The sequence below is a fragment of the Acinonyx jubatus genome, chromosome A2 (assembly GCF_027475565.1).
Source record: "Acinonyx jubatus isolate Ajub_Pintada_27869175 chromosome A2, VMU_Ajub_asm_v1.0, whole genome shotgun sequence".
Lineage (NCBI taxonomy): Eukaryota > Metazoa > Chordata > Mammalia > Carnivora > Felidae > Acinonyx > Acinonyx jubatus.
In genome coordinates this window covers 133,701,545-133,717,303 of record NC_069383.1, presented here as the reverse complement: position 1 = coordinate 133,717,303, position 15,759 = coordinate 133,701,545, and the positions used below count along the sequence as shown (strand labels likewise).

Here is a 15,759-nt window from a genome sequence, read left to right as displayed (position 1 = left end):
ATGACGGTAACTGAGACACATGTAACTGCTGCCATTTGCTTGACCTTTGCTGTTTCAGCTCCCTGAATGGATAGGCAAGTCTAGAGCCTGCCAGATTCACCATAAAGCAGACCACCCTAACACTACCGCTTAGCAAAAACGACATTGGGATAATGGAAAGAGAACGGAACTGTGTTCCGAGGGTTGGGCATACCTAGGCATTTCTGCTCCCTAACTCTGGGAATTCGGGGAAGTTGATTAATTTCTTTTAGCTTCTGATTCCTCATCTGAAACTAAGAAGGACAATCACACCTCTGCCAAAGTGGTTATAAGGACAAGTTAATACATGCAAAGCCCAGGACATAGAACTTGGTAGGAAACAGGCACTCGGTAGAGGGACATGAAAACACTTATTGAGCTTTTACTGTATACCAAGTACTGTGCCAAGGGCTTTACACAAATTATTCAGCTTAATTCGTGAGGTTTGTTACCTGCCTGTTCTGTTAGGCAGGCACCCCTTCTTGGGTCTGTTTACTTATCTGTTATCTGTCTCCTGCACTTACAGAACAGCAAGGAGCGTGCCTGTTTTAGTTACTGTCGTAACGCAGTGCCTCATACCTCCATCAATGTTTGTTGAGTTATTAATGAACCAATTTCTTCTTAATGAAAGAAGACAGATACACCTGGGAACAATCTTAGGCTCTCTCCTATGAAGCACTCTTGATTCTTTCATGGCAGCATTTCTGGGATTCGTTCCTTTCTCCTCATTCCCGCACCCACCATCCCGCTCCTGACCCTCACTGCCTGGAGTCTGGACTACCCGAGTCACATCACAATCTTCACGTGGTTCCTAGCCTCCTCTCACACCCACCCCTGCTCCTCACCGCTGCCACAGGAATCTTCTTCACGCACCCCCATCAGCAAATCACGACCATTCACTTGCAACCCAAGCCTTCCATGATCGATCCCACTTTCCCTAACCCATCTCATCTTCTGTCACTTACTAACATTATCATTATTCCAGGCAGATCATTATCTGCTTGAACATTCTGCTACAGGGACCTGATGATCATCCTGTTCCTTATTTTTTTTTAATTTTTTTTCACGTTTATTTACTTTTGAGACAGAGAGAGAGAGACAGAGCATGAACGGGGGAGGGTCAGAGAGAGAGGGAGACACAGAATCTGAAACAGGCTCCAGGCTCTGAGCTGTCCGCACAGAGCCCGACGCGGGGCTCGAACTCACGGACCGCGAGATCATGACCTGAGCCGAAGTCGGACGCCCAACCCACTGAGCCACCCAGGCGCCCCAATCCTGTTACTTATTTAGTGCGTAGTTTACTGAGTGCCTCTATTATACACATACCATGTATGTGTGCTCCTACCACACAAAACATAATTACTGTCCTTGGGAATTTAAAAACACGGTTAAGGAGAAAAGCACCAACACAATTGTGATATACTACTACCTATCCATTTGAAAAGGGTACAGGATGCCAAGTAGGCACCTGGGAAGGTCTGTCACCCACAACTGGGAACTCAGAGAAATGTTTCCAGTTGAGGCGGGGAGAGCTAGATAACCTGACCCCTCACACGTCAAAAAAGGAAGAGAGCTTGGCTAGGAAAAACAGCGCAGAGACAATAGCAGAAGGAAAAATACGGCTCACTTCACACATGAGCCACATGAGCCCTACTCTCAGGACAACGGGGAATCACAGAGGAATTCACAACAGGTTAGGTGAAATGTAACTGTTTGAGACTCTAAAGGAGGGTGGTGCTGCCATGAGGACTTTACCAAGTCACCATTTCTTCTTTATAAAATATAGCCTTACGGAGCAAATCCATTTCCCGGCAGAAAGAAGGAATGTCAGGAGCATCTGGGTGGCTCAGTCAGTTGAGCGCCAACTCTTGCTTTTGGCTCAGGTCATGATCCCATGGTTCGTGGGTTCGAGGCCTGCGTCAGGTTCTGTGCTGGCAGCTGTGAACCTGCTTGGGATATTCTCTCTCTCTCTCTCCGCCCCCCCCCCCCCTCCTGACCTCTCTCTCGCTCTCTCAAAATAAAGAAACACTTTTTTAAAAAGAAAAAGGGAATGTCAAACAAAAGGATTTTTGTCTGAGTCTTTGGGAAAAAATCTGAAAAAACCTGCACTGAGGTCCTCTCTGAGCTGTTAACAACTTTGGTGCTTTTCCATGCCTCGATTTCCTCATCTGTCAAATGAAGGGAATTAACGGACTATATGATCTACCAGGCTTTTCCCAGCTCCTTCCTCCTCTGAATCCTGACCTCTTGCAGATGGTCGTTTTGAAGCTAGAAATCTGCTAAGAAGACCCATTTGAGAAGCTTGTTAAAATCGTGGAAACCCAAACCTCACCCTCTGAAATGTAGGTAAGGTAGGTGTAAAGTAGGAACATTTAAAAATAAAAGTGCCCCAAGTGAATCTCATACACTGGTTTTCAGATCGAACATTTGAGAAACTCTGACAGAAAGAAGCGTCCCTTCATTTAAATGGAAATAGAGGGGCGCCTGGGTGGCTGTAGGTTAAGCGTCCAACTTCGGCTCAGGTCATGATCTCACGGTTTGTGGGTTTGAGCCCCGCATCGGGCTCTGTGCTGACAGCTCAGAGCCTGGAGCCTGCTTTGGATTCTGTGTCTCCCCCCCCCCCCACCTCTGCCCCTCCCCAGCTTGCACTCTGTCTCTGTCTCTCTCTCAAAAATAAATAAAACGTTACAAAAAAATTAAAAAGAAAAAAGAAATAGAAAAGAGGCCTGGAGATGACTACCCTTTCAGGAACTGGCCCCTATACAGTTAATCATAAAGAGCCCCAAGTATCCAATTATACCTTTGGGAAATAGAAGCCAAATTAGAATAGATCACCTTGGGGTACCTGCGTGGCTCAGTAGGTTGAGCACCCAAATCTTGATTTTGGCTCAGGTCATGATCCCAGGGTTGCAGGATCAAGCCCCATATCCGGCTCTCTGCTGAGCATGGAGCCTGCTTAAGATTCTCTCTCTCCCTCTCTCTCTCTCTCTCTCTGCCCCTTTCCCATGCTCGCAGGCTCTCTCTCTCTCTACCCCCCCAAAAGAAGTAAAATAATTTTTTTTTAAAAAAGATCATCTCAAAAAAAAAAAAAAAGATCATCTCATTGGAATTGAAATGGAGAGACTATCACCCTTGTTGATTCTATGCTGTGTGCCCTGCCCTATGCCAGGGGGCCTGTAATTGTCACAACCAGGTGGCAGCATCACTAGTTTCCAACATTAAGAGGCTGTGGCATTTGCAAGTGAGGAGTTAGTATCACAAATGGTCACAGGCTTTGGTTACCTCTTCTAGTTTCCCATCACCTGGAGATAATTTTCCAGCATATACTGAACATATACGCCCTTTGCTTTAGTGTTGCTTCCCCAGTACTTGGTCATTTGAACCAAAACAATTATCTCACCAATATACTACCCTAATACATAACTGAAAATATGCCAGTCTTTGAGGATGGGCTCAAGAAAATCAATTTTCCCAGCTCTTCCTTGCCTTCCAGATATGCCCTGAAATAGGTAAGATCAAAATAAAATGCATCAAAGAATTCACCCATGGAAATCTTTGCAGGAAATAATCCCTCAACCATTGAGAAAGTTAGTCAGGCTCTCAAAACCAGGGTTACTCTCTGCGTGCAAAACTGTAATTAATGTCAAACTAAAACAAGCCTAAGATGCGGTACTCTCAAACAAAGAAATGGAACATAAGGAGAATTTGATTTCAAAGGCTAAGGATGAATTCAGAATTAAGCACCAAAATAGATGTTCAGGTATTAACAACTGCTCCTTGTTATCACCATCAAAATGTTCTTGGCATTGAGGACGATGAGCCGGTAGCATGATTAAGCCGAGCGGACAAAGCTTTAAAGGAACATTTGCCTTGAATTTTAGTTTAAGGTCAGTGTGTATCCTTCTCACAAGGATAGTTTTCAGAGAGAACTTATTCATTCATGTCCAGTACCAATTACGTTGACAATGCAACTCCCATAAAAAGAAGAGGGAGAGAGCTCCCATCTTGGATGACCAGGTAGCCCCGTGAGGCAAAATGAGCTTCGGAGACAGACCTGAATTTAACTTCTTGCTCTGCCACTCACTAGCTACAGGTCTTTGGCAAGTGGCAAAACTTCTCAGGGCTTATGCCATGCCCTCTCGTTTGTAACGCAAATACTAACCAGTACTTTAAAGAAATACCAGGAAAACGAGAGGTAACATGTGAGATGTGCTTAGGACACAGCTTGGTAAAAGAAGTCACCACAGACAGTAACCATTATAACTGAGTAGCATTCACATGAATTGGTTTCTTTGAGCGGCGTCACAAACACCACCCTCTCGTCAAGATACAGTTCTGTGAAAAAGAGAGTTTCTGAACCTGCAGAGCTGTGCACCGTTCTGTAGACACCCTCAAGACTCAGGCAAAATTAGGCTGCCATTTTCAACAATCTCCCCTGTGGCCCAAAGCTTTCCTTATAGTTTAGTGGCCGGCATCATTCTACACAGAACTTTTCAATGTTATTGCCAAAAACTCCATGAAACCATGTTCTGAGACTCTTATATATCACAGAGATGGTGCTTATTAAATAATAACCTTATTTTCCTTTTCTTTACGACTCTAGGGCAGAAACAACCAGTCTTGAAACGACATCATTCACTCATCTATAAATATCTACGGAACACAAGGTGTTATGTGCTCGGGATACAACGCTGGCCTCCTGCTCAGCAGGATGGGGAGGCAGACAAGGAAAAGGACTGATAAGTGAATGAGAGCTAGCCGAGGGAGAAGATACAGGGGAAGTGCTTTGGGCACAGGGATTAAGTGCAAGGCTTCAAAGTGGCAGAACAAGGTGAATCCCATACAGGCAAGGTTTTTGGTAGGGTTGGAATGGGACTTTCCCAAAGTATTGAGTCCTGCATCACCTCACATTGGTCAAGTGTTTGATTTCACGTAGACTACTGTAAATTTCCTCCAGATCCCTGATTTGTAGAATACCCACTGAGAATAATAAAGGGCTTTGAGGAAAACAAATCCAAGCCAAATTTCCCATTTCACGACTGGGTGTCTACACAACTTGGGCAGGTCACGTGTCATCCTTGAGCCTCAACTTTGGTATTTACAAATGGAAGAATAATACCTACTTTGTTGAGCAGGTGTGACCATTAAATGTAGTGATAATTTGGTTAAAGAACCTAATGGATGCCCAGACATGTGATAGGCACTCAATAAACTCCAACCTCTACCCATAACTGACAGCTGAAATCTGTACATTTCCAGCCGGCAAACACTGATAAAGTACCTGTGATTAAAAAAAAAAAAAAGTCAGGTATATCATATTTAGAGTTTTCTGTTTTGGAAACCAAAATCCCTCATTAATAATAATCATCCGACTGTAATACTACTATTGAGTACTTACTCTGGGCCAGACATGACGGGAAGCATTCATTTTAAACTCTTAAATCTTACAACAATCCTATGAGGTCATCTGTATTTCATGAAACACCGCTCCCATTTTCTACAAAAGAAAAAAGTTCATGAACTCAAATATATTTTGACATTTTGTATGAAACTAAGTTAAACAGGTTTGTTACCTTCGGAGCTTCTCAGAGCCTTTAATCTGACAATATGCATGATCAAATCGCAGAGAGAAGAAGAAAGTCTAAAGGGTTTTCCAAGTATATTTGACCATTAAATCCTTTTTTGGTTGGATGTGTATTGAAATACTTCTTAAACATACTTTGTGAACGGCTCAAAAAAGAATTAACAGCTCCATCTCTAGAAAACTGGGGCTCAGAGAAGTAACTTGTCTGAGGTCATCCAACTAACAAACAGGATGAACCGTGATTTGAAACGGGGTCTTTCTAATTCCAAAAACCATGCTCCTGGCTACGGGACAATTATTTGCAACACTGCCCCAGTTCTTAGAAACTGTTAAGGCTGCAAAAACAGGCCTTTGCACCAAGTTCTGACAATTCCAGATAGAATACCCTCCGAAAGAAAACCTTAGGATATTAAGTCAGGAGTCTGGGGATGGCAATCACCCCCTGTGCTGGGAAAAGGCAAAAAGGCAGGACCCATTCTGTCCTGCTACGGAAACTTGCTAAGCCCTGGACACAAAGCTCAGCTAGACACCCACCTTATTGCCTCTGGTTGTGCCCTGGGCTGTTTCCCCCAAATCTCAGAGCTCACGCACTACGTCCGTGGCCCAATCCCTCTCCCTACCTCTCACTATTTTACTGGTGCTTAGTGACAGCTCACACCTGGCTGTTCCCTCAGCAAGGCAAATGCAGCCCACCGCTGAGCGGTTGCTAAAGTAAATAACTCACTTAACCCAAACCTAATAATCCCTCTACAAAACTCAGGGAATATGAAAAAGAATTACCCCATCCAGTTGCCTCGGCATTATGGGAACAGGCAGGCCTTTCATTTACTCCAGCAGTCCATATGTTTGAAGGTCAAACAACACCTGGATATTTCTTTGAAATAAACTAATTGAGCCTGGATGATTTAGAGTCAGTCTTGCTGAAAGGCTCACTGGATCACCAATGGTAAGGCAAGACCTGCTTTTGAAAAATCCTGGATCCTCCAACCCCAGCTTTGTCAAAGGCGATGAATATTTGATGCTGTTCAAAGATTAAGACCTGGACCAAACTGAGAAAAGAGAAAGAGAAAGGATTGCTTTCACACTGCTATGAAAAGGAGTCTTGGCCCCAGGTGTTGAGGGTGGTAAAGAAATCAGAGCTAGCCAAAGAAAAATCAGGCAGAGAGCCTAACGAGGAATAGTTCTCAGCCACTACGTGTACATATCAAGCACCTGGGAAACACGTTAACAATGCAGGCTTCCTGGCCAGCCTTTCCCTTTTGTTCCTCTCAGAGCCGGTTTTCATGGAAACCTTGTTTATAAGAACGACACAGAATTAGCACATACAGAGACCAGTTTGACTCGGAGCGGGAGGAAAACATCGACTTCACTAATTGGTTTTGCTGCATATGCCACTGTGTACTCCAGTTGCTTGATCTGCTTTGTGCACAGGCAGCTTCAACCTGTGAGCCAAAGGTGAGCTTAGAGGAGAAAACCTCTCCCAGCTTATGGGTGGCCTCCTAGGTTCAAACACATAATGTGGGACCTTGTACTTCTTCATAGCATTTATTGTCACTGTGGTGAACAGTTTTCCCACTGGACTGTCAACTCTATGAGGACCGTGCCCATCGTGAGCACTAACACAGCCCCGGAACCTAGTACACACGGGCACATACGGGTGCTCCCTAATTATTTCCTAATCAGTGAATGGCCTTAGAAACCAGTGAACAGGCTAACAGGAAGTTCCTGGAGCAAATATATTGGCAGCTAAATAATTTTTGAGGAAAAAAAATTGAGACCTTGCACAGATACCTGATTTGTATCTTATAATTTTAAAATGTGCATTCTTGTTAAGAACCACTCTATTTGGTTTTCATCACACTCAACCTTAAGATTAAGGGAGATTTTGGAAACTGGAATAATGGTAATTAACGGTGTAGTTGTAATTATAACGATGCTTGGAGCTAACATTTATCAAAGACTTGTGTGCTTCGCCGTGTCCCAGGTTTTATCCATGGAGTACTTCACTCCATTGGCCCCCTAAACCTGTGAGGTAGGTATCCCATTTGAGAGGAAGAAGGCACTGGAAGCTGACCATGAGAACTCCGGTCTGTCTGTGCTCTCGAATAGTTTACACAAACTGTAAGGGAAAATTCATCTGAGCACAGGCTCTATCCTCTTACCAGACACTACAAACAGCAACAAGCAAAACCAGATACCGTCCTAATTCTTTTGGAGTTTATAGTCTAGTGGGGGAGACAGATGTTAATCTATAACCAGAAAAACGAGAAAATAAATACAACTATTTTAAGTGTTATGCAGAAGCATTCTATGGTATTAGGAGGAATTAGTCATCATCAGCTTTCTTAAGCTAAGATCTCAAGGAAAAGTAGACATGAACCAGGGAAGGAGGAGAGGATGAAGCTTCTAAGGAAAAGAGCTGTGTAAAGGTCCTGTGGTAGAAAGAAACATGTTGCTATATGAGGGAATGGGAAAAAAAAAGGTGTAAGAGACTGGAATAGTAAGAGCAAGAGGCCAGATTTGGCCAGAAAGGAAAGTAGGCTCTAGAGCAGTGGTTTTTCAAACTTGAGTAGACACATCATAATCATCTGGAGGACCTGCTAAAACACAGTGTGCTGGACCCCATCCCCAGAGTTTCTGATACAGTAGACTTTGAATTTGAAAACACACACCTGGGTGATGTCGATGCATTCTTAGACCATATTTTGAGAACCACTGCCTTAGACTATACAGCATCTGGTAGACCAGGGCATGGGTTTCTGATTATGTCCTAAGGAGAATGGAAAATTATTGAGGGATTCGAAGCATGGAGATCATGTGACCCAATTTACATCTGAAGGAAAAAAAGTCACTCTAGCATCAGGGTGAAGAAAATACTGCAGGGAGGACAGCGTGGATGGAGGTAGACCAATCAGAAGGTATGTCGCAGTTGTCTAAAAAGAGTTGTGGCTTGGACTAGAGTGTGAGACAGAAGCAGATAGATTCAAGAGAGATTGAGGAGGATGAAATCAGTAGGACATAAGTGATGAATATGAGGGTTAAGAGAGAGAATAGTTTCCTGGCTTCTACTTGAGCAACTAGACAGTGTTGCTGTTCACTGAGAGACACCCTGGATGAGGACCTGGCCGGGAGGAGAAGATTATGCGCTCAGTCTTGGACTTGCTGAGTGTGAGGTCCCTTTGAGGCATTCAAAAGATGGCAAGTAGACAGTTAATGTACAGGTCTGGAGTTAAGTGGTGAGATCAAGACTGGAGATAAAAACTGTGAGTCATGTGAGAATATGTGTGATATGAAACTATGGGGGTGGATGAGATCACCAGGGAGGGAAACTAGAATAAAAAGAGTAGAGGGTGTAGGGCTTCTAACATTTAACTTCTGGGTAGAAGGTGAGCCAACACATGAGAGAGACAAGGAGTAATAGGACAAAACTCAGGAAGAATTGTGCCCTGAAGCCAAGGAAGGGAGGCAACAGTAGGCCGTCAAGCAAGTGCTGCTCAGAAGTCAACTAAACTAAAGACTAAGGAATATCGATTGGAATTAGGAAGGTAGAGGTGACCATGATTAGAGGTGATTTGGTGAAGGGAGAGAGAAGAGATGGGGAGTAGGCTATACCTGAAACTGGGGGGGAGAGGGTGTCTCACCCCCAGCCTTTATTTGCTATTATTTTCAATCTCTCCTCTTTCCATTTACAGTTCAAATACATTATTTCCCCTCCCAGTTCACTGTCAGATGAATCAAAAGTTCACACTTTCCATTTTTACCTCTCTTTATTCTTCGTACCACTGCAACTGGACTTCCGATCTCATTACACTTTTATTGAATACCACATTCATTTTGTATGTGTCATCTCGGTGCCCAAAATAGTTGCAAAATTTTACCAACTCCTAATTTTCATCAAAGGAGATCTCAGCGCCAAGTCCTAGATCCTGGTCTTAGTTCTCTCATTGGCCAATCACCTTCGAAGAATGGATAATCAAGGGAAGATGTGCTGATCAGGCCAGGGGAAGGCAAAGACAATGTCAAGTTAAAGATCACAGAAGTCCTTTATCCTACTTGAAGAGTCTGTCTGACTATCTATGGGAAAAAAAATTTTTTTGGCTGGCCCCAATCAGTCCTTGCTCAACAGCAAACTTAAGAGTTTGGGATTCAGAGCCAGATGAGTTGGGATTCAGAGCCAGCTTGGCTCTGCAGCTTACCTGCTGTGTAAACTTGGACAAGGTGTTCAACCTCTCTGAGACTCATTTTTTATTCATGGATAAAACAAACATAAGAATAGATACCTCAAAATATGGTTGTAAGGGATTAACTGTTCAGTTTAGTGTCTAACTCCCATTAAGCAATAAATGCATTTTGATAGTGAATGCAGTGGGCCCAGCAGACAGAAAGAAGAATAATGAAATGCAAATGGACAAGATGGCACTGGTTTCCAAAGTCACCCCTAATTCCCAAGTATTTGGGCTTTTCTATCCTGGCCCCTTGAAAGAACTTTTAAATTCATTATACTTTTAAATTCATTCACTATGGAGTGTGTCTTCTTTGATCAATATTGTACTCTTCTAAAAGGGGGCTTGTTGAGTTGCTTTTTAAAATTAAATACTCCCAAGTTTTTACTGTTCAGCTTCTATTCAAATAAAAACAGGTAATGAGATGAGTTATAAAACAAGGAGAATATATATTACGGGAGCTGGCTGATTTTGTCTAGGGTTAGGCAGATAAAACAAACATTAGAAAAACAACAAAGCATGGCCTAGTACTTTTCCCTAGGTAAAAGAACCAAAATAGACACTGAAAATGTGCATCATTCATTCATTCATTCATTCATTCATTCAACTAATCAGTCCTGAACACTTACTTAGTAATGGGCCCTAGGCTAGGATCAAACCAAAAGAATCAGACTTTGTTGTTGTTTTTAAACTCCCATCCTGCCAGATACAGCACTGACTCACTGTTCACAGTAGAAGTAGAGTCAACAGATTGGAAGCCAGAGAGAAGAGGTGTGATTTATGCATGGATTTTCTGCAGTTTGGTACAAGGAGACCATAAACTCACTGCATGGAGATTTTCACATCCAGTTCATTATCCACCCAGTGCCAAGTTAATAGCAACAGAAGTGTCATTCAGAAAAAGTTTTCCATCCTGTAGCATCACCAATAAACTCATGAGAAGAATAGTAGTAATGGTTGCAATGATGATGTAAACCTTTACCTTTCGTATTTAAAAGCAGGGTAGAGGGCCACCTGGGTGGCTCCATTGGGTAAGGGTCTGACTCTTGGTTTTGGCTCAGGCCATGACCTCATGGTTTACTGAGTTCGAGCCCCGCATCAGGCTCTGCGCTGGCAGCGAGGAGCCTGCCCGGGTTCCTCTCTCTTTCCTTCTCTCTGCCCCTCCCCCATTCACGCTGTCTCTGTTTCTCTCAAAAATAAATAAATAAAAGCAGTGCACATGCATTAATGTGTGTTATCTCTTTTACCCTGGTAAAACTTCATGAAAAGGACACTATTATCATCATCCCCATTTCACAGACAAGGACACTAAAGCTAGCATGGATTAAGAATTTTGTCTAGACGTTTAGGTGGCAGATCTGAGACCTAAAAGCATGCGGTCTATGGTATAACTCCCCTTTTAAAATTGACATACTTTACAATTTACCATTTACAATTTAACTAACAAAATTTAAAAACTAGTTCTGGATCTAAGAACTTCTACATCTACGTACCCTGTCCGCTGACTCTTTGCAGGTCATAATGATCCCTACAAATCGAGTGTGAAGCTCCCCTTTCTCTCCCTAGCATTTTTTTCTTTTTTTTAGTTGCTCTGCAAAGCAGCATGGGTACCCAGCTCATTTTTCATCTTCCAAAACTAGTCTTGCCTATCGCCTCTCCAAGCAGGGGAGCCCCATCTAATTGGCCCTCAAGAGCTTTCTGCAAATTAATCATTCTGAATCCCGAAGCTCAGCAAAAAGTTTCTCATTCTACGCTGAGTGCAACAACTATTTCTGGCTCCAAAAGAATGTTTTCACTCACTGCCACAAGGGCCTGTGAGAATAGCCAAGAGGAAATGGCAGGACTGTTCTTAACTGTGAGGTCATCTCATGCTGGTGGCCCAGAGACCTAAGGAAAAAGAATATTCTTTCCTTAGGGTAAGACTGTCTAGCTATAAACTTGTTGTTTTATTGTACCTATTGTTATTTCAAGGACAGTCTCATCTCCCTATGGAGCTTTATTTGCCCTTCACGAGTCATTTGGAATTTTCACTGAGATACAGCCCTAGTTAGCTAAGCACTGGATTCCTGCACTAGTTGGGGGTTACTTCTTTAAGAAAAGATCTAATCAGGGGCGCCTGGGTGGCGCAGTCGGTTAAGCGTCCGACTTCAGCCAGGTCACGATCTCGCGGTCCGTGAGTTCGAGCCCCGCGTCGGGCTCTGGGCTGATGGCTCAGAGCCTGGAGCCTGTTTCCGATTCTGTGTCTCCCTCTCTCTCTGCCCCTCCCCCGTTCATGCTCTGTCTCTCTCTGTCCCCAAAATAAATAAACGTTGAAAAAAAAAATTAAAAAAAAAAAAAGAAAAGATCTAATCATTTCATGCCTAGGGCCTATATGCTCTGTGAACTTCCAAACACCAGTAAAAACCACAAAGATCCTACCTTCTGCTCAGCATAGGTTGTAGTGTCTTCACCCGAAGAATATTCTTGATTTAAATGTCAATAAACTTTTCAAAGCATTCATTATATGCCAGCCTCTATGCTAAAAAGTCACATATGCTATTGCTATGATATTCCTCATAAGAACTCTTGGACAGGAGAATTCCTGTTTTCATTTCACTGCTGAGAACATGGTTAAGTAACTTGCCCAAAATGTTGGTAATGTCTGAAGTTGGGTGATGGGTACACGACAGTTCATTGTACTAGTTTCTCTAATTGTACTTATAATATTTTTCATGATATAACGTTGTCATTGCTATTGCTCTTACATTCACTTTCCCAAGGCTGTGGTTTCAAACCCAAATCTATTAAGCCTACAAAGCCTAAGCTCTTAAACATAACCATACTGTTGACTATTGCCCAGTTGAAAATGTTAGCCAATGTTCACTTGATGCCAAAACAACTTCCTAGAAAACCAAAACCCAAACCGAAACAAGTTAGTCCATTTCATGTACTCGGCAGCAGGCAGCCATCCTAAAAGGACTCTTTGACAGAAATTTCTGGGTGTATCACATTACAAAAAGCATTTCCTAGGTGAAAATGACTTGACTGTTTTTCTCAGACCAATCCAAACTGCATGCTCACCATGGATGAGCTTTACTCATTTATTTATTTCCCTTGCATTCCATTTGTGGTATGAGGAGCCCCTTCTTACCAGATACAGCAGGCTCAAGAACAGCTAACGTGGCATCTGGCTGCAATTCCAGCATAAAACGAGCACTGCATTTGCTGTTTCCTGGTTATTTATCCCTCGTAATAGAAACTCATCTCAAATAATGATCGGGGGGATCTTTGGGACTGAGTTGAGATGATTCTTTTTATTAAACACCTAACAGCAATACACAAGTCATGTTTCCATAACCAATCATTATTGACTTTATGGCTGCATGCTTTTGTTTCTTAAAATGACATGAAAACTCATTTGTAAGTAAAAGCAGTGAGTTTATTTTCTCTTGGTAGACTTTTATAAGCCTCTGTGATGCATTCTGCCAGCCTCAGATATTGAGAAACTAGGCCTAGGATTTACTCTGGCACCAATTCTCTAACACCGTTTATGAACAACTTCTAGCCCCAACTGTTAGAGACCGGACTCTCGTGCCTTCCTTATTTCATTATGTCTTTGAGGAAACAAGATTCCTCCCTCTTGCCAAAGTTTGGTTTAAGTGATCTTCAGACGTGCCTGAGGAATAGTTTCTGGAGAAGCATGGAGTTCTGGGAAGCATCAACCATCTGTCAGGTGGTGGGGGAAGCATTATTTAGTTTGTAAAAAGAAGAAAAAGGAACTCCATTGAGCTTAAGAACATAAACTGTGGTGGTGGGGTGGGGGGTAAGGTTATTAGGTTGTGTTCTTTACTTATCACTAAAATGGCTTATTCAGATAAATCTTCTCAGGGGAGTCCCCTCTGATGCTATGGTTTCCGAACATGAGGAAAACATTTTGATCCACTGAAAATGCTGAAAAAGAAGTTATATTAAGAGCCATTTTCTTGGTCAAGTCTGTTATTGCATAAATATTCATATCTAAGTTATTTAAACATTGCAAAAAATATTAAAAGGCCTATCTACCTCTTGTTAAAATAGATGACTAAAAATTGACATATCTGAGCTAACTTTATTTTGGCACTAGGAAGGTAAGACCAAAAGGTGATCAAAGATTCACTCCCATGCCCACCCCAGCCCTGACCCCCGACTCCCAGGGAATTTAAGGCAACATGTCCTTTGTAATTCTCAGGTTTGATGTCTTAACCTAGGAGTTCTTATGCTTCTCAAACTCTACATCCCATTTCTATGATAAATATTTGGTAACATAGCCAATGTACACATACAATTGGAAAAATATTAACAAGATCACCTCACTATAATATAGAAGAGAAACAAAGAAAACTCATTTAAATGGACTGCTAATAAGAAGAAGATAAATTAACACATTTTAAAATATAAGCACTCAGGCACGATTACACTGAAGACACCTACTGCTGCTTCACCTACTTTCATTAAATCACCTTGGATTTAAGAAAAGTTACAGTATTCACAGAATGTGTCTATTCTTCCCCTTTCAGTCACAGAGTAAAAGTATGAAGTTCTCCCTTGTCCAGCAAGAGAGCAGATGCAGAAATGAATACGAGAGGCGCTAATGTCCATGAGGAGACAAACGCCCCCAGCGGGCGTTTCGTCTCCGTATTTATTGAGCCTACAAGATATTTCACCCACGTGGTGAAAGTGAGGAAAACAAGAACTTAACACACATGAATGTGGAGAAAACAACCAGATAGTAATCATTAACTTCTGTGTGTACGAAGCAAAGGGTCTGGGGGAGTCAGTGGAGTTTGTGATCAAAGCACAATAGTATATTGGCGTCAGATGGAAAGTAATTTTACTCGTGATCTCATTACAATAGCTGGATACCTAGCCTGGGGGCTTTCACCCCAACGAGGCGGCCTTCCGCCCTAAGCTTTTTTCTAACCCATTTATATAAGTAGAACCTATTTCCCCACACCTTTCCATCACACATTTTGAAATGAGAACTAAAGAACATTCACATATACATGCGTGGAGTTCCCATGAGTATGACAGTTACAAACTCAAAATGGAACTCAATCCCAAATTTTCACAAGTGGGATTGTTACTAGTGATATGATTTTCTGAAATGGTGAACAATGCTTAGAAAAACCCTGAAACCTACTCTCTGTAGTTACAATCCCAGAAAATGTAATAATATTAAACCATCTATCTATTAACATCTAACATCTATCATCTACCTAAGATAATCATATGTAGGTTTTTCAGCCCAATGAATGTCCAGCAGGATATCTGAAAGTCATACAAGACTCAAGTACATTTCCTATCTTGTGTGTTCATCGCACTCATAACAGGATGCCTAGCACCCCCAGATGCCACCCACTAAATGCCAGTAGCATCTCCCCAGTTGTGACAATCTAAATCATCCACACAAATTTCTAAACGCCTCCTGGTGATTGTGCTCCCTTTGAGGACCAATGTCTGATGAAAACACCAGTGGTTTCCTGTACAATTTGTACTGCGGTTCCTACAAGGGATGACCTATTCTCACCTTTTTCCTAGATACAAGCTTCATCTCTTTTAGAGCTCACTAAATTCATTCCCTCAAGTTAGACCTGGCTGGCCACTAACTCCTCTAGCTGGACCAGATGTCTCCTGCTTCTGAATTCCTGTTACATGGATTTTTTGGAGGGCACACATCAATGAGTAATTATCTGCTAGCCCATGCTGATATTTGAAAGCTTCATATGAAGGTGTCTTATATCTCTAAATCAACTGCAAATTCCTTACAAGCAGTCTTTTCAGTATTTATATTAACACAGTTCTTTAGAGGCACTTGTGGACTGAGGTTGAGTTAATAAAGCTAAAAGTCTGGACAAGTGGATTTTATACTTTTTGGATTTGTGAAGATGCAAACTTGGAGCATTCCAGACAATACCT

General features: G+C 42.2%; 1 long non-coding RNA gene across 2 annotated transcripts in view; it reads right to left on the bottom strand.

The window, feature by feature from the left end:
• LOC113593591 (uncharacterized) overlaps positions 1–15,759 on the bottom strand; it is a 232,346-nt gene that overhangs the window by 97,892 nt on the left and 118,695 nt on the right. The window contains exons 5-6 of one of the 2 annotated variants that reach the window (XR_008297078.1): positions 6,383–6,651; positions 5,417–5,515 (exon numbers count right to left, since the gene is read on the bottom strand). This is a non-coding gene — a long non-coding RNA (uncharacterized LOC113593591). The remainder of the gene's footprint in view (positions 1–5,416; positions 5,516–6,382; positions 6,652–15,759) is intronic. The other variant, XR_003413873.2, reaches the window with a different exon arrangement.